Genomic DNA, 24,372 nt, shown 5'->3' on the forward strand with positions numbered 1-24,372 from the left:
TGAATAATAAACCAAAGATTTAAGTGAGATAGGGAGGTGCTGTAGCTGCATAGTTTAACTGTGAATTCATTGAACTGTGACTGGAATGTCGCATAATTTTGGCACAACTTGAGGCATCTGCACTAAAATTATTTGACTTTCACCAATCTCCGGCAAAGTGAGCAGAGCTGGAATGAAACACGTGTCGCAACCGCTGTTCATCAAATTCATGACGTTTGCTACGCCATAACTCTTTTTCTTCTTGGAGTCTCTCGTTCGATGCTCCTGATTCCTGAAGAGGTGTACGCCTCTCCATAAATCAGAAGTGTCTGTCTCCAGCACATCATCCTCATCAAGGCCGGAGTGAATAACATCGTTCTTGATGACTTCGGAGCCCTGTTTCCTCATTTGCTAGTAAAGATGTCTCCTGAAATTTACATTTGTGTGTCACAGTGATGGATGCCATGATTTTATTTTTTATTTATTATTTATTTTATTTTGTTAATACAAAATCTCTAGAATGGAAATTTATAATCAACTCTTTAATAGGGATGAGCCAGTACTGAAGTATTCGGACTCGCTATACTCTTACCGAGTATACCGCAATACTCGGGTATTCTGTACGATTAGCGAGTCCAATGATAGTCAATGGAAAATGTGAGTAATTGTCTGCTGGACCCTACAAAGCAGTCTGGGGGCTGAGGAAAAGGCTAAAAAATGTGTAAATGTTAAAAAAAATGCTTGCTGCAAACAAATGTATATAACATGGGGGCACCTGGTCAGGGGCTGCACGAGTGGTTTTACACCACTGCTTCACTAGAATGTACAAACACTATTTGAAGTCCTGTGCTTTTTTGCCAGCAGAGCGGGACTCGCACGCCACTTACGCAGTGCCAGTGATATATCAGAAGTGCCGTAATGATGATGGAGGAGATCTTCTGACTGCTAAGTGTGTAAGTGGTGTAAGGAGAGCGATATGCCCTAGGGGCTGTGTGATTAACACAGGAAGAAGCCACCCATCATCATCACAAGGGATTCACAATAATAATGCTTGGACTACTGTCCTTGTTGTTCCACTGCCATTGCCCAACGTGTAGGCATAGACATAGTGTCTTCAAAACATTAGCCCTATGGGCTGTATCATGGTTGACACAGGAAGGAGGCCTCAAGAGCCAGACAATTATGAAAGTAGACTACTAGCATGGTAGTTCCAGTGCCCAGTGTCCAGGCATAGCCATAGTGTCTCCAAAAATTAGCCCAAGGGGTTGTATTATAGTTGATGAAGGAAGCAAGGCAGGTCTGTAGGGCCAAACAATTATGACAAAGCTAGGACTACTAACATAGAGGTTGCAGCGCCCAGCGTCCAGGCATAGCCATAGTCTCTCCAAAAATTAGCCCAAGGTGCATGATACCATGGTTGATGAAGGAAGAAGGGTCTCACTCTTATCACAAGTGCCTCCGATGGGAAATAATAATTAATGTAACATTGTTTTTAGCTTATTGTTATTGACCATGAGGTACATGTGGCAGAAGCCGGATTTGAAAACATGTGTAAGAAGAAGAAAAGGGGCTTGAATGGGAAGGGATGGAGGTGATCACAAATTTTTTAAAAAAATAACGTTTTGGGTGACTTTAGGTTGGGTTACTGTCATCTGGAGGACTTACATACAGTTGCGAAATCCAGTCCTTTTTAAATTTTATCAGAGTCAGCCTGTCTGCATTCTCTGTCGTCAACCATGTGCGTGTATCTGTGATGATTGCCCCAGCGGCACTGAAAACATGCTCTGACATCACACTAGCAGCAGAAGGGCAGGTCAGCACCTCCAAGGCATATAAGGAGAGGTCTGGTCAGCTATGCAGCTTGGATACCCAGTAATTAAATGGTACAGAAGCATCAGGAAGGACGCAGGTATGGTCACTTAGATAGTGGTTGACCATCTTGTTCAACTTCTCCCTCCTTGACGTTGCTACTGTTCCAGCTAGTCCTTGGTGAGGAGCCGGTTTATTGAAGATGGCCCAGTTTGTGGACATTTTAACACCACCTCTTTTGGACCTGCTTGGCGTGTCTCTGCCCATTAATGCATGCTGTTGCACAGAGCTGATACCTCTGCTAGCAGTGGTGTCTGAGGGTGCTGTTGCCATCAAATGATCGACAACGGCCTTCTTGAAGGATTCCATTGTGAAACCCCTTGGTGTCTGCAACAGTAGCGAAGGAAATTTGTCCTTGTACCGTGGGTCTAGAAAGGTAGCCAACCAGTATAGGTTGCTATTGAAAATGTGGATTATGCGAGGGTCTTGGCACAGACAGTCAGATATGAAGTGTGCCATGTGTACCAAGCTGCAAAGAGGCAAATCTTCTGTGACCCCAGAAGGAGGAACAATACCCATCCTCTCCTCTCACTGACTCTCCTCCTCCACCTTCTCCTCTCCAGCCCACCCATGCTGGACAGACATGAAGCTGGGGTTGGGATTCCCCTCTGTATCATGGGGTGTCGCCTCGGTACCACTGAAAAAGAAGTCCTCTCTCTCCTCGTTTTCATCATCATCTTCATCCCCCAATGTTACCTAATGATATTGGCTGGGCTAGGTAGGATCACCCATTGTGAAATCTTGCTCCATACCCAGCTGCTGGGCACGCAAAGATTCCATTTTTTGATTCTGCAGCAATTTTTTTCAGCAGATATAGCATAAGGATGGTTACGCTGATAATAGCCAGATCACTGCTCACAAGCTTGGTGCAGTACTCAGAGTTATCAAGTACCTCACAAATATCAGCGATCCACACACACTCAACAGTTTTGTGTCTTGGCTGAGTCTCAGTGTGACGGGCATGTTTAAGCTAGTATTCAGCAAGGGGCCTCTGCTGAATACTAGCCAACATATCATATGTTTAGTTCCACCGTGTTGGTAGGTCACAAATCAGTCTGTGGTTTGGCAAATTAAATTGCTTTTGAAGCGTTGCAAGACCGGCAACAGAGGTTGAGGAATGGTGGAAACGGGTGCAAATACAGCGCACCTTCTCAAGCAGGTATTGCAAGTCTGGGTATGTTTTTATAAATTTCTGCACCACTAGGTTCAGCACGTGAGCCATACATGGCACGTGTACCAGCTTACCGAGCTTTAAAGCCGCAACCATGTTACGCCCATTGTCGCAGACAACCAGACCAGGTTGGAGTTGCAGTAGGGAGAGCCACTGATCAGTCTGTTGTTTTAGTCCTTGCCACAGCTCTGCTGCAGTGTGTGGTGTTTCACCTAAGCAAATCAGTTTCGGCGTGTTGCCGCTTTGCCGATGTGCTGCTGCACAGCTCCCAACTTGGGAGTGATGTGGAGGGTAATTCAGCATAGGATGATGATGTGGAGGAGGAGGAGGAAGAGGGGAGACTGGACATATATGATGAGGCAGAAATCCTTATTGAGGTTGGGCCCGCTATTTGTGGCGTGGGTAGGATATGTGTTGATGGTCCAGTTTGAGACTTTGTCCCACCCTCCACCAGGTTGAGCCAGTGTGCCGTGACAGAAATATATGGTCCCTGGCCACAAGTACTTGTCCACGTGTCTGTTGTTAGATGGACCATCCCGATTATGGCATTGGTGAGAGCACGCTTTAGATTATTTAAGACGTGCTGGTGTAACGCGGGGACGGCACACCGGGAAAAATAGTGCAGGCTGGGAAACGAGTATCGGTGAGCAGCCACAGCCAAAAGATCATGGAAAGACTGTGCTCCCACAAGCCTAAATGGCAACATCTCCACGGCTAGCAACTTGGCAACGTGCGAGTTCAGTATTTGTGCTTGTAGGTGCATGACTTGGTATTTACGCCTCCTTTCATACATCTGGGACATGGACAATTGGACGCATTCCTGGGACAAACAAGTGGATGAGCTTGCTGTGGCCTGTGTCTGTGCATCCGCAGCTTGTGAGCAAGAGGTATGATGATCACCTGCTTCCTGCCCAACAGAATGGAAAGGACGTATCAGAGACGACATGGCAGTGGTTTGACCCGCAGTCGCAGACACTGATTTGGTACCCTGTTGTTCAGCCCACCGACTAGGGTGCTTGGCTGCCATGAGTTTCCGCACACTGGTGATGTTTTGGTTGCCTTTGCCCTGGCCTCTGCTCAGCTTCATATGGCAGATGCTACAGATGACAACATTTGATTCAGAAGGACTATCGGAAAAATATTTCCAGACAGCGGTTGAACTTGACTTGACTTGGGGCACAGAGGGATTGCTTTTGGCAACAGTTGACACACTTCACACTCTGCTCAAACCAGTAGCCCTTGGTGCCATTGTTGGTGCTACGTATCCACCTTCTTCCTCTGTGCTGCTGTGCTGGCTATGCGTGCCAACGGTCCAGGTCGGATCGGTGGTCTCATCATCGACCACCTCGTCGTCCATGTCATCTTCCTTCCGTGTTGATATTGGCGACTGGCCAGATGGCAACTGTGTGTCATCACCATCAGCCTCCACCTCTTCACCTGGTATTTCACATGGATGAAAGTGGCTTTCTTCTGGCCGTGGGGTTTCAAATATTTGGTCATCATCAACAGACAATACTCCCTCACGTTCCTCTTCAATGTCGCACGGTGAGAGGCCAGAGGCAACGAAAGGAAATGGATCAAACATCCTCGGAGTGACCAAGGTTGGAGTCAAACGTTTCCTGTGACTCCTGACCGGGTGATGAACTAGGAACAGGTTGAGAATAGGATGACCTAGTGTTCTCTGTATGGACAGTAGAATGTTTTGTCATGGATGATTGGGTGCTGCTAGAACATTTCGTTGAGGCCATATCAACCATCCAAGACAGTATTTGCTCTTGTTTTTCTGGCTTCCAAACCCGTTTATGTTCCTGACCAGGAAATTTCACCAGAAACCTAGATGCATCAACCTTCTTCGGTCTCCCAGACTCTGTGTCTTGTTGGGCACCAATAACAACCCCACGTCCACAGCCCTGTCCCTTCACAATAGCCTTTTTAGGAATTTTGGATTTTTCTGCCATAGTTGCAGATGTTCAGATGCTTTGTGTTTTACAAATAGCACTGCAGCAGCACAAAAATATTGCCCTGAGGTTTTAGGCGAGATTATGCACCCCAGTCACCACACAAGACAGCGGTGCTGGCTGCGTGTCAGTTTTGCAGTACCCTGAGTGCGTCCTATTCGCTGTGAACACAGCACTGCAACAGCACAAAATAATTGCCCTGAGGTTTAAGGCGAGATTACGCACCCCAGTCACCACACAAGACAGCGGTGCTGGCTGCGTGTCAGTTTTGCAGTACCGTGAGTGTGTCCTGTTCGCTGTGAACACAGCACTGCAACAGCACAAAAAAATTGCCCTGAGGTTCAAGGCAAGATTACTCACCCCAGTCACCACACAAGACAGCAGTGTTGGCTGCGTGTCAGTTGAGCAGTACTGTGCGTGCTTCCTATTCGCTGTGAACACAGCACCGCAGCAGCACAAAAAAACTGCCCTGCATGGGTAAATGAGACCCCAAAAATAGCTGGGAAAACTGTCACTACTCAGTCCCAGACCTTATACTTTCAGCTCTGAAAAGAGCTTTTGGGTTTTACAGAGGATATCTGGATGATTTGCACAAAAAAACTCAACTCTCCCTAGCAGCTGCTCACACTCTCCCTACACTAGCTGTGTTCTGCATGAAATGTGCAGAAAATGGCGGCGGCAGGGCTTAGATAAAGCCAGGCTATGATTACTCATAGCCTATGACGCTGGGTGGCTAGCCAATCATAGTAATGCCGCCCACAACCAAGAAGGCTGCGGCATTACTTTGATTGGCAAATGCTGGGCGGGAAATCCGAGTAGTGCGAGGTGAGTAGTGAAATACTCGCTCTGTTCCGAGTACCACGAGTACTTAACTACTCGCTGACTACCGAATACCCACGATTATGCTCGCTCATCCCTACTCTTTACCTCACAAAACTTAAAAATAAATGGTTAAAGTTTTACAGCTCTTTTAATATTCAAATTTAACTCCTTCACAAACTTGGACGTCCAGATGGCCTGGTACTTAACGACCAAGGAAGGAAGGATACATCCAGGCTATTTAGCTAGCACAGGAGCTGTGCACGCAACCATCGCCTGGTGTTAACTGATTCAGACAGCTGACACCTGGCACTTAGTTCAAGGAGTGCTGCCCGTCATGCTCCCAGCACTTTAACCCCCTAAATGATGCAACCTGTGTCACCAGGCACTAGCAAGTTAGTTAGATCATGCACAGTACTGTACTTGATCAAACTAACTTGCATCTGCTGGGCTGACAGGGTATAAGCTTATACCGTACAGCTGCAATCAGACTGCAGGAAGTGAAAGTCCCATAGTGGGACTAAGTAAAAAAGTTTTTTAAAAAGTCATTTTTTTTTAAATCACAAAATAACAAAAGAAAGATGTTAGGCCGGTTTCACATTCGCGCTTTTGAGCGCAGCGATGGCCTGCGCACGGCCGCCGCTAAGCCCCGCCCCCTGCCCCGCCTCCACCGGTATCTCCGCCTCCGGGCGCATGACGTTGCATGCGTCGTGCGTCCCATATCTTCATCACAGAGGGCGCAGGCCGTGCGCAGTCTGCGCACAGTCTGCGTTTGGCGGCGCATGCGTCCTTTTGACGGTGCGCCGAGCACAACCAAACGCAACCTGTTGCATTTTGGTTGTGCTCGGCGCACCGTCAAAAGGACGCATGAGCCGCCAAACGCAGACTGTGCGCAGACTGCGCACGGCCTGCGCCCTCTGTGATGAAGATAGGGGACGCACGACGCATGCAACGTCATGCGCCCGGAGGCGGAGATACCGGTGGAGGCGGGGCAGGGGGCAGGGCTTAGCGGCGGCCGTGCACAGGCCGTCGCTGCGCTCAAAAGCGCAAATGTGAAACCGGCCTAAATAATAAATAAAATCAATTCTTCATCTGTGGTTAATTTGTTAATTCTGCCTCCCAAAGATTGCAGTAAGGCTCGGCTCACATTTATCCTGCTCTCTGTGCTGAGCACTTACACTGGGATTTGCATGTAAATATCTGAAATATGCGACTCAGACAGAACCCCCGATGAACATTCCCTACAATGAGGCATATGGAAGCACAGTGGATGCTGTCTGGCCTGAATCCAGCAGTGTCCATCTTTTTAGGAATGCATAAAAGTGCTGTAGGCCACAGTTTTGTGCATTTCTGAAAAAAAGGATACTGCTGAACAGAGGCCAAACGGAATCCAGAGTAACTCTGCTGCCTCATTATAGTGAATGGCTCCCTCGGGGGTTTCATCTGAATCACGCCACTCGGAGACTTAGAAACAAACACCAAAGTAAGTGATCAGCATAGAGTGGCGGATAAATGTGATCCCAAACATTATGTAAAATGTTCCCAATAACAGCTTCAAATCCATCCACAAAAAAAAGCAAGCCCCCACTCAGGTCCGCCACCTGTCAATGGAAATATAGGGGGCTTCCACATTACTGATAGTACAAAGGCTCTGGAAAAGCAAAAATGGCTCCTCGCACCACAATAGAAATCTAGCAAATTCTGTGCTCCCAAATGCAAATGCCCCTCTCCCTTCTGAGCCCCAGAGTAGACCCAAACCACATTTAGCGTCCACATGTTTGGCATTTCTTTTGCGATGAAAGCATTCCTAATTTATGAGTGCAAGACTCCAGAAGCTTGAGCTGGGCACAATGTACTGCCCACTATAATATTCTAGGAAAATCTGAGCTCCAGGAGTCCCTCCAGAATCTCGCCATGTAGCTAAGCAGTACTGTACAGCCAAATATGGGGTATTTCCATATTCAGCAGAAATTGTGCGACAAATTCTGGTGCCATTTTTACCCATTTCCATGATAATGTAAAATCTTGGGCTAAAACAAAATTTTGGTGCTAAAAATTTCAGTACTTTTTTCTGCACAGCCCAATGGTATAAAATTCTGTGACCCACCTGTGGTGTCAACATGATCACTGCAGATGAATTAATTGAGATGTGTAGTTTGTAAAATAAGGTCTCTTATAGGGGTTCTGCTGTTCTGGCACCTTGGGTGCTCTGCCAATGTGACATAGCACCCTAAACCTGTCCAGCAAAATCTGAACTCCAATATGGCACTTGTTCCCTTCTTAGCTGTGCACTGTGCCTCAAAAGTATTTTTTGACCATATGTGGGTTATCAACGTACGCAAGAGAAATTGCACAACAAATTTTGCAGTCCATTTTCTCCTGCTATCCATGTTAAATTAAAAAAATTGGGGCTAAAACAACATTTTTGGGTGAAAAATATTTTTTCTTCATTTCTACAGATCAACAATGTAAAATTCTAAGTTTCCTTGAGGGGTCTGGTTTCCCAAACGGAGGTCACACTGTTTAGGCACATCTGGAGCTCTCTAAACGCGACATGACACCGGCAGACCACTCCAGCAAAGTTTGCATTCCAAAACGTCACTCCTTTTCTGAGCCCTGTTGCGTACCCAAACAGTAGTTTACCCCCACATATAGGTTATCTGCATATTCAGGAGATATTACACAAAAAAAGTTGGGTTCCATTTTCATTTGTTACCTTTTGAAAATAATAAATTTGGGGCTAAAATAAAATTTTTGCCAGATTTATTTATTTTTTTAATTTTGACATCTCTACATTATAAACTTCTGTGAAGCATCAGGAGTTTAAAGGTGCTCACCACACATCTAGATGCATTCCTTGATGGGCCGAGTTTCCAAAATGGTGTCACTTGTGGGAGTTTTTTCTACTGTTTAGGCACATCAGGCGCTCTCCAAATGCGACATGGTGTCCACTAATTATTCCAGCAAATTTTGCATTCAAAAAGTCAAATGGCGCTCCTTCTCTTCCAAGCCCTGCTGTGCGACTAAACATTAGTTTTGCTCCATATATTGGGTATCAGCGTACTGAGCAGAAATTGCACAACAAAAAAGTAATAAATTTGGGGCTAAAAAACTTTTTTTGTGTGAAAATTTTTTATTTTGTTATTTTAATGGCTCTACTTTATAAACTTCTGAGAAGCACCTGGGGGTTCAAGGTTTCGAGGTAGTAAGCAGAAATCTAAATAAGTTCCCTGAGGGTCTAGTTTCCAAAATGTTGTCACTTGTGGAGTGAGTTTCACTGTTTAGACAAATTAGGGGCACTCCAAATGCTTCATGGCATCTGCTAAATATTCCTTCAAATTTTGCATTAAAAAAGTCAAATGGTGCTCCTTCCCTTCCGATCTACACCATGCTCCCAAGCAAAGGTTTCCCCCCACATATGGGTTATTGGCATGCTCAGGAGAAATTTTACAACAAATTATGGGGGTTCCTTTTTTTCCTATTACCCTTGTGAAAATAAAAAAAATTGGGGTTTATATTAAAATTTTTGTGAAAAAATTAAATGTTCATTATTTCCTTCCACGTTCTAAAGATTCCTGTGAACCACTTGAAGTGTTAATAAACTTCTTTAACCCCTTCATGACCGGAGCTTTTTTTCGGCTTTGGGTTTTTGTTTTTTGCTACCCTTTTTCTCAGAGCCATAACTTTTTTATTTTTTCATCAATATGGCTGTGTGAGAGCTTGTTTTTTGCGGCACATTTACTAGAAAATGGGAAAATAATTCCAAGTGCGGTGAAATTGCAAGAAAAGTGCAATTCACACTTGCTTTTTTTTTGATCATCTGTTATTGCATTTTAATGCAATGTAGCGGCAACCAAAAAAAGTAATTCTGGCGTTTTGACTTTTTTTTCTCGCTACGCCATTTAGCGATCAGGTTAATCCTTTCTTTATACATAGATCAGGCGATTCAGAATGTGGCAATACCAAATATGTGCATGTTTGATTTTTTGTTGTTTTATTTTGAATGGGGCGAAATGGGGGTGATTTGAACTTTTATTTTTATATATATGGGTGCAGGAGGTCTGGGTCCAGTGCCTTCCATCTTCTTGTGATGCCATCCTCCTGCTTGCTTCATCACTCCCGACATCGCACTTCTGCGCAGGCATACTTCTCTGCCCTGTTGAGGGCACAGGAAAGTACTGCAGTGCGCAGGCACCAGGAAAGGTCAGAGGCCCAGCGCCTGGGCACTGCAGTACTTTCCTGGGCAGAGAAGTACGCCTGCGCAGAAGTGCGATGCCGGGAACGAAGAAGCATGCATGAGGGCGTCGCCGCAAGAAGGGGGATGCACCGGACCCGGACCTGCTACACCCACCCTGAAAGGCGGTGGCCATAACTTATAGCGGCCAAAACAGGTTACAGGTTTCCTTTAGGCTGTGTGCCCACGTTACATTTTTTTAAGCATTTCCGCAGCGTTTGTGCCGGCTCAGACGCTGCAAAAACGCTTAAAAGAAGCTTCACATTAAATTGCATGCGTTTTTGGCTTTTTGTGCCAATGCATGCGTTTTTAAACGCTCAGGAATCGCTTAGCGGCTAAAAACACAGCATGCTCATTAATTTCCGCATTGCTCAGCGTTTTAAGCCTTTTCCAATCTTCCCAGAAAACGGGCGGAAAAAATGCGTCAAAAACGCACGTCTTTTGTGCAAAAAACACGCAAGAAACACGCGGAAATAAAACGCGCGTTTTCTGGGAAGGGGATCAGTTTCCTGAGCGTTTAAAAATGCTAACGTGGGCACATAGCCTTAAACTCACATTACTACTCTGCACAGTCACCCATCTGTCCAGTCCTCATCACATGTTTTGATACCCACCTCTCACCTGGGGATTTCAGCTCGAGTAACGTGGATCCAAAAATGCAACAAGGACCAGATAAATAATGGTGAAGAGTGGAGGGGCCAGAGAGATGAGGTGAGTATAGGGATTTTGTTTTTGCGTTTTTTGCATATTACATTTATTTTGATCTGGGGTTTGGAAAGACCCCAGAGCATAATAAGGGACATTAAATTCACAGACAGTATCTTTTCTGAGAATCGAATTTCCCAAGAAAAATCACCCAAACAGATGAATTTGAATATTGCCTGATCGGCTCATTCCTATCTGCAATAACTGCATTAAGTTGCAGTCTGGGGTAAATGAACAGAAGCTAATGACGTGACTGTGGCTATGCAATGCCGTCAAGACCAGGGAATATTATTTCCTGTGTAATCCACACACTTCTGTTTTTTTTCTGTTGCATTCTGTATTCATGGAGCGTCTCCAGTGAGGCTGTGATTTTCGGAGCAGCGACACCTGCAATATCTCACATTGTGTGGACTAATACCCTGTCTCACCAATGACAAGTAGGCACGTATTGGCTTTGCTCAGTGTATTGCCTTGGAATATGTTGATTCTGTCTGTGAAAAGAGTTAAAGATATAATGAACTATTTGGAAACAGATGGCTGGGGAATAATAAATCCCCAGCATCATCAGACAGTATGCAACCGGGACTACGTTACCCAATTACATGTCCTCTCACAAAGGAGCTGCCTCATTTCTATAGACTTTTGAATTGCAGGTGGGGCCTGCACAGATCTGAGGCTGAGAGATAAGCAGGTAATCAAGAGAAAACGCGGAAATCATATCATTATCCTGAGGTGGCATTTAGAAAGCCGGGATTACGCATTTATATCATTTTTGTTCTGGACTGAAACAACTGCACCTGCTGCACATTGCAGAGGAGAGTCAGACATAATGGCAGGAGCAGCCTCAGACAGTCACATAAAGCCTGGCAGCGAAGGATGAGGTCTCACCTACATGTGTTTGTATGAAACTGTAGACAAGTAATTGTATATATGAAAAATAACTACAGCACATAATATTTGTGCTGTCAGTAGTGATATATATACAGTGGGGAAAAAAAGTATTTAGTCAGTCAGCAATAGTGCTAGTTCCAATACTTAAAAAGATGAGAGGCGTCTGTAAATTTACATCATAGGTAGACCTCAACTATGGGAGACAAACTGAGAAAAAAAAATCCAGAAAATCACATTGTCTGTTTTTTTTTTCATTTTATTTGCATATTATGGTGGAAAATAAGTATTTGGTCAGAAACAAAATTTCATCTCAATACTTTGTGATATATCCTTTGTTGGCAATGACAGAGGTCAAACGTTTTCTGTAAGTCTTCACAAGGTTGCCACACACTGTTGTTGGTATGTTGGCCCATTCCTCCATGCAGATCTCCTCTAGAGCAGTGATGTTTTTGGCTTTTCGCTTGGCAACACGGACTTTCAACTCCCTCCAAAGGTTTTCTATAGGGTTGAGATCTGGAGACTGGCTAGGCCACTCCAGGACCTTGAAATGCTTCTTACGAAGCCACTCCTTCGTTGCCCTGGCGGTGTGCTTTGGATCATTGTCATGTTGAAAGACCCAGCCACGTTTCATCTTCAATGCCCTTGCTGATGGAAGGAGGTTTGCACTCAAAATCTCACGATACATGGCCCCATTCATTCTTTCTTGTACCCGGATCGGTCGTCCTGGCCCCTTTGCAGAGAAACAGCCCCAAAGCATGATGTTTCCACCACCATGCTTTACAGTAGGTATGGTGTTTGATGGATGCAACTCAGTATTCTTTTTCCTCCAAACACGACAAGTTGTGTTTCTACCAAACAGTTCCAGTTTGGTTTCATCAGACCATAGGACATTCTCCCAAAACTCCTCTGGATCATCCAAATGCTCTCTAGCAAACTTCAGATGGGCCCGGACATGTACAGGCTTAAGCAGTGGGACACGTCTGGCACTGCAGGATCTGAGTCCATGGTGGCGTAGTGTGTTACTTATGGTAGGCCTTGTTACATTGGTCCCAGCTCTCTGCAGTTCATTCACTAGGTCCCCCCGCGTGGTTCTGGGATTTTTGCTCACCGTTCTTGTGATCATTCTGACCCCACGGGGTGGGATTTTGCGTGGAGCACCAGATCGAGGGAGATTATCAGTGGTCTTGTATGTCTTCCATTTTCTAATTATTGCTCCCACAGTTGATTTCTTCACTCCAAGCTGGTTGGCTATTGCAGATTCAGTCTTCCCAGCCTGGTGCAGGGCTACAATTTTGTTTCTGGTGTCCTTTGACAGCTCTTTGGTCTTCACCATAGTGGAGTTTGGAGTCAGACTGTTTGAGGGTGTGCACAGGTGTCTTTTTATACTGATAAGTTTAAACAGGTGCCATTACTACAGGTAATGAGTGGAGGAAAGCGGAGACTCTTAAAGAAGAAGTTACAGGTCTGTGAGAGCCAGAAATCTTGATTGCTTGTTTCTGACCAAATACTTATTTTCCACCATAATATGCAAATAAAATGAAAAAAAAACAGACAATGTGATTTTCTGGATTTTTTTTTTCTCAGTTTGTCTCCCATAGTTGAGGTCTACCTATGATGTAAATTACAGACGCCTCTCATCTTTTTAAGTGGTGGAACTTGCACTATTGCTGACTGACTAAATACTTTTTTTCCCCACTGTATATATATATATATATATATATATATATATATATATATATATATATATATATATATATATGCACCCGTATTGTACTGTATTAGAGAACTCTGAGTACAGTAATTCTTTAATACACCTTGTACACAGAGCCTGTATAGCTGCCCACTTTACATATAACACAGAATTATAGGGATACATGTATAAAGTGCAACAGGAGGCCATGGTGGAAGTATAATACAGCCAATTTGATAATAGTTAATAATAGTGGCAAATTTCCCATCATTGTGTATTCCTCAGCTGATGAGCTAGGTAAGAAGTTTATTTTTACTGTGCTATTATAAGCTAGGCTCAGGCCACATGCACACTTTAAATATTTGAGTTTTTTACCTCAGTATTTGTTAGCCAAAACCAGGAGTGGGACAATCAGAGGAAAAGTCTAATAGAAACCCGTCACCACTTTTGGATTTATCACCCACTCCTGGTTTTGGCTTACAAATACTGAGGTACAGGAAAGATGTATATCAGATTTTGTATTAGTCAATGCCTGATGAAGAGACCTGAGTAGTCTCGAAAGCTTGCAATGTGTTACCATCTTTTCAGTTAGCCATTAAAAGGTATCAACCACTGAGGACTCTCAATTCTGAATATTTTTAAATACTGAGGTAGAAATTTCACTAAATACTGGACTTGAGAATGTGGCCAAAATGATTTTTTTATATGCTTGTGTGAGGCGATGTGCAAACATTGAATGTTCGGTGAGGTTTTTTTTACCTCAGAATTTGAAAGTCAAATCCAGGAGTGGGTGATAAATACAGAAGTGGTGACAGGTTTCTATTATACTTTTCCTCTGATTGTTCCACTCCTGGTTTTGGCTTACAAATACTGATGTAAAAAACGCAAATACTCAATGTGTGCACATGGCCTTAGCGTTTCATCCAGAAACATGGGACCCGTGCTGTCCACATGCAATCCACATGCTGTCCACATGCAATCAGGTTTGTGCTGTCCAAATGCAATCAGGTTTTTTTCAGCAGCAGCTACTATTAATTAACACAACCTCTTACAGTTTCCTATGTTACATAATTGCAATATATCCTTAAAAATCGGATACTGTACTGTGTCTATGTATGGCTATGTATGTATGCTCACCCATAGACTTGATGGGGCGAGTCTCATCCGATTTACAGAAGAAATTAGTGCATGCTGTGATTTATTTTTTTCCCCACAAAAATTTGATCGGTGAAAAAAATAGCTAATTTTCACTACCCCATTTAAAAATGTTGGTCCGAGTGATGTCTGTTTTGTTTCATAGCCAACACTTGGACCAAATATACAGTGTCACCAAGCCCTAAATGGGTAATTTCACTTCAACTCAATCTACATTTTTTAGCAAAGTATTCTGTTTTTATTATTCCTTATATATTAGTTATTAAAAATACAAAAGGAAAATGTGTCAAAAATGTTCTCAAGAGCTGAGGATTTAGGTAATAATGTGGAACCAAGGAGCCAAAAATGATTGTGGCAATTATCAGGAGATTGATGTGACTGCTTCTCCTATAATTCTGATTATCAGTAGCATCGAATATATACTGCTCAAAGAAATAAGGGGAACACAAACAATAGTGTTCCCTTTATTTTTCTGAGCAGTATATTTATATAGCACGGATGTTTAGTATATACTCTGTCCCCAATTGACCTCATCATCGTTTTTCTTAGGGCAGAAGATGACATGTCAGCTTCAAAATTGTCTGAAGAACAATAGCTGACATGTATGGACCTAAAGAATTGCAATGACCTTCAATGTCTACAGACCTTTGCTGTCAGCTGTGTATTGCAGATGCCCTTGCCTGTCCATAAGCCGTCACATAATACTGGGCAGTGATGGGAAGGTGTCTGCAAATACCGGCTGCAAGCGGAACAAAAGGTTCATGCCAAAATTTAGGCAAGATATTAGACTATTTGTGCTAGTTATTTGCAAGATCGTTTCTTATTTTTGTTCTCTCTCCCTTCTCCTCCTCCTCCACCACTGCCTCCACCTCCTCCTCTCTGTTCCCTCAATGCTCCTGAGCATCCCTGTCTCCAAATGAGGTGGAGCTAACGCTAGCAGATTTCTCTCCTAAGACCATAGAAAAGTGAACTTATTCAAAGCAATCTATACCGTTACAGACATCAGTCTGAGCTATACACATCCCTAAGTCTATTGGAAGCAAATGCTTGGATCATAACAAGCCATACACAAAGGGGACTTGCAAGGATTGGGAGGTGGCTCACACAAGAACACTGCTGGCATTATTAAATATAGAAAGGAATTATGCACGGATTTCTAGGAGCAAAAGTTGTTTTCCATCAGGATATTGGAGATGATTACTATACTGGGAATCTGCAGTGTAAAGAAGTGGCTCCAGGTGAAGGCATCATATTCTGAAAGGTAAATATTAAGTATCATCATGAGAACTGATAATATACTGTGAGTGCATAGATATTATGTATAAGTGCACTGCATGTACTGCACTACAGGATACGCTGAGCCAATATTATATTTGAAAGTATTCTGTCAATTTCCGCATAGAGCAAAAGACTTGAATTGTGTAAGGTTGGATTATGCATCTGATACCAGATTTCATAAATTACCGATATTTCTCAAAATCTGTACACCCCCGGTATTCTCACTGCTCTCCTTAGATCATAAAATATATTGATTGGTACAGAAGTCACATTCATTGGATTTGCTGAAATGCCAGGTTATTTCTATCACTGCGAAACAGAACTAAGGAAACACGTTAATGCACAGATTTTACGGTATAGACAGATTCTCTGTCAAAAATATTTCGCACAGGGAAATCACATGGTTACCCTGTGATAGAGAACATGTGGTGAAGGGGAGATTGCACTCAAAAAGGGTGCCAGCTTCTTAATTAATCACTTCTTGCTTATAGAGTATAGTAATAAACTTCCTATCCTGTAGACAGTGTGATCAGCAATCTGTAATATTAGCTATTCTGTGTAATGAGCAAGTATCTGGAATATTACGCACTTCTTCATGACCTGTAACAACAAATCAAATGCCATTTTTTAGACTATATGCTTGTGGTTAATGTGCAGTAAGGGACAGGCTATCCTCCCTTCTCCATCCTATATTCTGGGCATCAGAAGCAGAGCCATCAGGTAGGAACACTTCTGTTGTGAGGGTCATTGACCTGTACGATCAGCAGATGTCTAGCTGGTGGTGCCCTATATTTTGCCACTGATGTCCAGTATATGAGCATGCAATGTTCACTGGAAATTGCACTAGATAGAGGTCAATTACCTTCTTGATGGTTCATTGGTCCTTCTTCCCTTTCCAGAACATAGGACGCTGTAGAGACAACACACTGATTACAAATGTACATTTAAACAAAGCAATATATTTTTACAGTGCAATGTATGAAGGATAGACTCTAATAAACTAATAAAAGGTAATATATTAGTAATGCTAAAATAATTTCCTAACCAGAATATTAGATTGATGCTTAGGTTCTTGGGTTACATGGCATATGCTGGCTTGATATTATGGCAGCTACTTGAAAACTTGAGCCTTATTTAATGCCGTTATGCTATGCGCTGGAGAGATCTTGGGTGTTCAATCAACAGCGAAATCTGACAGCAATAAAGTCTAGAGGGCATGAAGAGCAGAGACTCTGATAAGTGAGCAGTAGCATGAACAAGTTAACCTGATTTACGGGTGACGGCATATTAAGACATACAAATGCTGCCTCTGACTATGCCAGGTGGTCAAACGCTTTATTTGATGTCAGCATTTTATTAAGTTTTAAAAGTAAAAGGTTTAAAAAAAATGTTTTACTGGAAATATGATAGTAATGAACCATGCATGTAGATAAAATTACAGCGTTGAAATGTTCATTTCATTGTGGACCTTGTAGATGTAGATCACCAGATATTTTGACACGTTGACATAAATCTCCATTTGTAAATGCATTTGTTTTCTGCACTTAAAGTAGCTTGTATAAACCACAAAGAGAGAAAGCGTTATTTCCTTATAACATGCTAGTAATGGAAATGCATCCTACTGTGAGAAACGTAACCACACGATTAACTGCAGAAACTTACAAATTGCCCAATAAAACCAGACTACAGACTACTGTCAGTGGAAGCCTGCAGTCTGCAAATTAATGTCTAGATGTAGGTAGAGGATGCTTCTTCTGATAGGTTGACGGGACAGCTATGAGAAGGTTTAGATGTAACCTTTCAAGTTATTATCAAAATGTGCCAGGCAAAACAGTGATTCTTGTTGCACGGTATAGTAATGGAATGTTCATGGTGTGCAGCCCATGGAAATGCATTATGATTGCTCTATCCCAATACATTGACAGCATAACAGTAGAGTCAAATTTCCTGCAGTAGTGACTTCGGAAGAACCCAAAGCAATGGTATCTCATCTAAGGCATAGTTTCTAAAAACTGAATATCTTTTTTGACCTCTATGGATACAATAGTTTTACAAAAACTTTTTACAAACAGGGAGTACTTGACTTTTAGTTGGAACTCTAAGTGTTAAAGAGCCCTAGTTATCAACCTTTGGTACAATTACCCCAGAGGGTCAATGCCATGTCCCTAGGAGTCATTTTTGCTTATGCTCTGTATATGGTCATAGCCGTGATCCTATCGTGGGCAATTTATTTTTGTATGTAGTACTTGGTTACAAAAAACTATTCAAGGACACGAAAGTAAAACTGGGAAAAAGTATACGTAGGGTAATTATACTTTTGTTGCCACTGGGTATGATTTGCCACCAGGTTTATAAAATCAGATGGATAAAGAATCTACTGAGAGGATGAGGCATGGCCAAGCGAGACTTAGAAAGTCATCATAATTTACACCATAAAGATGGCGTAAATTATGACAAGCCTACACCAGCCCCTGTCAGTCAGATTTCTGGCAGTCTCAAATAATAAAGTTGAGTTGAAAAAATGCGCCAAATTCATTAAAGAGGTGTATACCCCACACACTTCTTATTACAGTATTCCGTTCATAAGGACTGATGTACAAGTCAACAGTCTTAATGAATCAGGGCCTTGCTTTATAGTAATCTCTATAAATCTACCTGTAATAAAAATAACAAGTAATATTCTAATTTTCAAGAAAGGTAGAAAGAAAGTTTCATTGCTCTTAAGGCTCGTTCAGACTAGCACGATGATTAAATTTCCTTGCTTTAGAGTTGGGGTACATTTCCACGTACTGTAATGTCTGCGTTTTGGACGGCGTAGAAATCCCGCTCCACCCAAAGCTCCACCCCCCTTCTATATGCGCGGCGATTCCTGATGTGCTCATTGAACACATCCGGAATCGCCGCAGCATATCCATAGAGTAGGCTGTTTACCTTGCGGAGACTGAGCGTCTCCGCAAGGTAAACAGATATGCTGTGGACTAAAACGACGCGCCACATGTCCGGTTAAGCAGGTGTGTCTTCCGTGTATTCGGATGCATAGTGGAGACAGGATTTCATAAAATCCCCTCCACTATGCTGTAACATCTGGCCGCTGCGGATTAAACTCTGCAGCTATACGCAACATTCAATCCACAGCAAATACTGAATGTTTCCGCTACGTGGAAACATGCCCTTAGATGATGCCCACTTGTTACAGTTTCAGGCCTAGGTGTAAGAAGATCATTAGAGATATCTCTGTTCTGTTCCTTCTTAGATTTGCACATTGTAGTTAGATGATAGTTTGCCTTGGTCTCGCAATCCAATCATTCTTTCCACTAGTTTTGCTCAGCTCATGTCCTTTTTACACACTGGAGCCCCAAATTGTGCACAATACTCCCATATTGGTCCGACTACGGCTTTGTATAATTTGTGATTTGTAAAGCAAAAATCATGTACTACAAGGATGGTCTGCAGAGAAGCAGCACTAGATATTCATGTCACACCTTCTAGTGGATGGATTACAGCAGAACAATGCATAAGTAATAACTTCTGGTCAGTGAGGATCAGGGAGGTGAAGCTATAGCCAGCACATAAATAATCATAGAAACATTTTAAGAAAAAACAATGCATAAGGAATAACTCCTGATCAGCTAGGATCAGGAAGCTAAAGCTATATCCAGCACATGAATAATCAAAGGAAAAATTTAAGAAAAAAAAACCTCAGCTTGAGGAATTTTATTTTTTGACTGTTTCTTGCAGATTACAAAAGGAAATGTCTAAACATAAATTAATATATAAATCCAATCAGTTAGGTATTAAATTTGTGATGTTACTGTAACCATGTGGGGAATGTTCTTTTGACACAGATGTCCCTAGTTCCCATTGCATATACAGTATATGAGTCTGAGTATTCATGTGCATCCCTTTATATCTTCTTATTGCTAATTTATTTTATTCACTTATATAGCACCGTCACAGGGGCTGTCCTGCCTCAGTGTATAAGTCTGCAGTTACTCTTTGTGACTGAAAACTTGTGAATCTTCATATTGCACACACTGCACACTGTGAGGATTATGAGGATTATCTGAGCTATGGGCACATGATTGCAAGTATGTGATTTGCATACATGAGGTCACGTGTTGATTAGATAGCCATGGCCTTACTCACTGCAAGTGTGTTGACTGAGGTCTGATGAGTCTTGTCAGAATGTGGCCAGAAGTGTGCAAATTACATACTTATGCTCACATGACTGCCCACTCCCAGCATCGGAGAATCATCACACCTTGAAGTATGCGCAGTGTGAGGATTCACAAGTCTGCAGGCGCAGAGTGACTGCAAACATGTATCCAAAGTCTGAACAACCCCTCCACAGCACTTTAGGCTAGTTTCACACTAGCGTTTTGAAGCGCAGCGGACGCTCGCCGTGAAGCTCCTCCTCCTACCGCGCCTCCTCCGGTCAGCTCCACCTATGGGCGCATGACACTGCATGCGACCTGAGTACCCTATCTTTAGCATTGGTTATGCAGGCCATGCGCAGGTATGCTTTTGCTGCCGCATGCTTCCTTTTGACGGTGCGGCAATCTGCGCCAAACGCAACGTGTTGCATTTTGGTGCAATCACCTCACCGTAAAAAGGACGCATGCAGCGGCAAAAGCATACCTGTGCATGGCCTGTGTACACAATGCTAAAGATAGGGTACACAGGCCGCATGCAGTGGCATGTGCCCATAGGCGGAGCTGACCGGAGGAGGCACGGCAGGGGGGCGAAGCTTCACGGTAAGCGTCTGCTGCGCCTCAAAATGCTAGTGTGAAACTAGCCTAACATACATTATCATCACTGAGCCCATTTGGCCTAACAATGTAGATTCCCTTTCAGTATGTTTTTGAATAGTAGGAGAAACCGTAGAACCAAGTGGAAACCCATGGAAATATGGTGAGAACATACAAACTCCTTGCAGATGTTGTCCTTAGTGTTCCAATGAACCCAGGACCCCAGCGCTTCAAAGCAAATGTGCTAACCACTGAGTCATCTAATTTTAGAATCAGCTCCATCTGGATACACAAACAAACATATTCCCATTATACTGGGGCTTCCTTAACAAATACATCATATTACTCCACTACTGCAATTTCGGGATGTGGTAGTCCATCTGGCATTCCTGCTACTGTATGATAAGGTCAAGTTAATATTGCATGTTGCAGTAGATTTTCAATCAACCCAATATATATTGCATATTAATGTACAAAAGTAATGTTCAGCTATCATTTAAAGTGTTTTACATTATTAATAAACTGGATTACATGGTTCAATCAGATAATAGTCATCCTGAAATTTGGCCACTGGGATCTGCACTTGGAGATCAGAGCTGCGGTGGGAGGTAGGAATGATTTCCTGCATAAGTGTTCACAGTGGTAGGGACAAAGCTGTATACAGAGAAATCAATATACTATTAAAGTAGACAATTTAAGGCTACATTACAAAGTGAGCAATTTTCATATTCATATCAAGCCATTAGAACAAAATATTCTACCGTGTATTCACCTTATTCACCTTCCCTTGTATGTTTCCTGAAATATCATCTATACATATCTTGTTTTTCTTAAAATCAAATTGTAATGGTAGTAGAAATCAAAAATATGTAACTATGAGACTGCTGAATACAATCTGCCTAACACTCGTTTTTATAAAGTATTTGAGGCCATAGGCTTAGGTGGCCAAACCCTCACCTGACATTTTGTCAATTGTAAATTGTGGCAGAGATAGACTAGGTTATGTATACATACATATATATGCATATACAAATACACACACATACCTGTACGTACACACACATACACACACGTATATACACATATATATATACACTTACAGTACATAGTATTGTCTTCATAGCTTCACAGAGGATGAGAGCAGGATCTCTAGAGCTACCTAGTGGAACTGGCAATCCTACAAGTTAATATGGACCATTTGCCCCCTTAACAACTTATGATGTACATTTTCATCACAGGTCACTGCGGGTTGAACAGAGCAGGCTCAGAAGCTGAGCCTGCTATGTATGCATTAAATGTCAGCTGTATTAGATAGCCAACATCTGTCTCCAAGAAAAGTGACCAGGGTGAGTAAGATATAAGTGGTCAAATGGTTGAAGGTTCAATTCTACCAAGGGGGCTAGAGTAATAAAAAAGTTATGAAAAAAGAGAAAAAAAATCTATGCACATAATATACATTTAAAATTGCCACACTTCACAGTTTCAAAAAATAAACATATTTGGTATTGTTTGGTCTGCAAAAGTCCAGTGCAATATAAAAAATGAACCATAAGTTAAATGCCGAAAACAAAAAAAATGTCAGAATTGACATTTTTTTTGCTTGCTGCACCTCCCTAAACAGACATGTTGTATATACCTCAAGATTGTATCTATAAAAATAAATAGCCCATAAGGCAAAAAATAAGCTTTTACTTGGCTCCATGAGCGAAAAGAAAAGAAGTTACCAGTCTGAAATAGAGACAACTTTTTGTTTACTTTTTTTAACACAAAGTTCTAAACATATACATAGATATTCCGATGCATGGTGCTTAGCATAAAAAAATACTAGTGATGAGCGAGCACTAAAATGCTCGGGTGCTCGTTGTCCGGGTCGAGATAATTGGAATGCTTGGGTGCTCGACCCAAGCAACGAGTCCAATGTAAGTCTATAGGAAACCCGAGCATTTTTTCCATATTGGGGTATTTTTAGGGTCTAAAAACATTGGAAATCGATGGGAACAGTGCTCAAATGCCATGGAAACATCATGGGAAAGACCCCTGGAAGCATTTCTGACTCATAGGTCACAGCTGTCAACAATGTTGTCAGAGTCTTGCGCCACTTTTACAGGTGCACAATAAAACTATCAGGATCCTGACAGTGCCGATGTACAGCCTCCGCTGAGCAGGGACTCACCCGCACTGTAGGGACCCCTGGATCAGGACAGCCAGAAAGTATAGGTGCACAGGACCTGAGTGATGAAGTTTAGCAAGCCGGCACGGGACCTACGGTCACGTGACTGCAAGGGGGCAGGGCTTAGCGTCCTGCTTTCAGAGAAGACAGAAAACTCAGAGTCAGGCAAAACGGAGTTCATACACAGTACGGACAGCGAGGTACAGGAGGGATAAACAGACGGGAGGTCAGACAAAGCCAAAGGTCATACACAAGAGGGTGACATGGTACCAAGGGGACGAGCAGAGAGAAGTCAGGTCACAAGCAGAAAGTCATACACGAGAGGTAGCGCAGTACAAGAGGGACAGCCAGAACTCGTAACAGGGACAGAACCGGATCAAAACCAAACAAGCAAGCAAGATATCAGGCACAAGGCACACGTACAAACAAGGTCAACTAACTCAGCCGAGGGCAGGAGTATAACTGACACCGGACCTAGGTCCAGTGAGCATTAAATAGCGGCCCTCTGCCAGGGGGAGGCGGAACAATTAACCCCCAGTCAGACCAGGACGGGCCAAAGCGAAACCCCGTCCTGGATCATGACAAAAACATACAAAAACGAAACCAAAATGGATTTTCCTGGGAAATATGTTAAGGAATATCCTTTCCAGGCTAATTATTTGTATGTAAGGCAAAATAAATAACTCAAAACAAAAATGTTCGTCCACTACTTGGGCTATGTTCACAAGTAGCATTTTGATGCATTTTTCAACTTTAGCATTGCTTTCAACCCATTCACTGGGAAATGTCATTTTAACATTTTACAACCTTCTTTGGCCATGTGGTGTGTGAAACATCATCAGACACATCATGTTTCATTTATGAAAGAGGGACTCTGAAAGTCACAAAGCTTATTTTTATAGGGCCAGCAGTCAGCCCTCAGTATTCTTAGAGAGCCATCAGCCGGCTATGCTTATTTTAATAATTCTGCAACAAGGCCTTTCTGGCCCCATTTTAGTAGACATGTCTGCCTCTGGAATAAGAGATTGAAAGTTCTCCTAGTAGTGTGGGTCTAGAAGTGTCACCAACCAGTAATGACTGTCACTCAAAATCTTGAGAATGCTAGGGTCACGGGAAAGGCAGCACAACATAAAGACAGCCATGCGTGCCAGACTGCTAACAGGCAAGACTTACGTGTCCTCACCAAGAGGACAACTGACCCATGCTCTCCTCCTCCACCTCCTCCTCCCTGTCCTCAGGCCATCCATGCTGAACAGACGGTATGACACTTGTGGTGGTAGTACCGTCTAAAGAGCATGAAACTAGCTCCTGTTCTTCCTCCTCCTCTTCCTCATTGTCAACCAATCCACATTGGGATGACATGAGGTTGGGCTGTGTGTAATCACCCTGTATGGTTCCTTGTTCCATCTCATCGTGCTCCACCTGCAATGCATCCTCTTTCATTGTGAGCAGAGAGCTTTTCAGAATACAGAGATGTGGGATGGTGACGCTAATTGTGGCGTCATCACCGCTCACCATCTTCGTGGACTTCTCAAAGTTTTGTAGGATGGTACATATGTTTGACATCCATGTCCACTCCTGAGGTTTTATGTGTGGAGTCTGAACTGAATACCAACAGCCTTTTTGATGCTGATAGTCAACAACTGCCCTCTTCTGCTCAAAAATCCTTTCCAACATATGCAGTGTAGAGTTTCAATGCGTGGGG

At 42.8% G+C, this 24,372-nt stretch overlaps 1 protein-coding gene across 2 annotated transcripts in view; it reads left to right on the forward strand.

The window, feature by feature from the left end:
* The window catches only part of SERTM2 (serine rich and transmembrane domain containing 2), a 187,589-nt gene that overhangs the window by 70,426 nt on the left and 92,791 nt on the right, over positions 1–24,372 (forward strand). Inside the window, exon 1 of one of the 2 annotated variants that reach the window (XM_073547663.1) lies at positions 15,369–15,732. The exons of the other annotated variant lie outside the window; for it this stretch is intronic. The gene's annotated coding sequence lies outside the window, so the exon portion shown is untranslated. Of the gene's footprint in view, positions 1–15,368; positions 15,733–24,372 lie in introns of those variants that run through there. 2 annotated transcript variants of the gene reach the window in all.

Source organism: Dendrobates tinctorius, unplaced genomic scaffold, assembly GCF_039654945.1.
Source record: "Dendrobates tinctorius isolate UK_male_01 unplaced genomic scaffold, ASM3965494v1 ptg000154l, whole genome shotgun sequence".
Classification (NCBI taxonomy): Eukaryota; Metazoa; Chordata; class Amphibia; order Anura; family Dendrobatidae; genus Dendrobates; species Dendrobates tinctorius.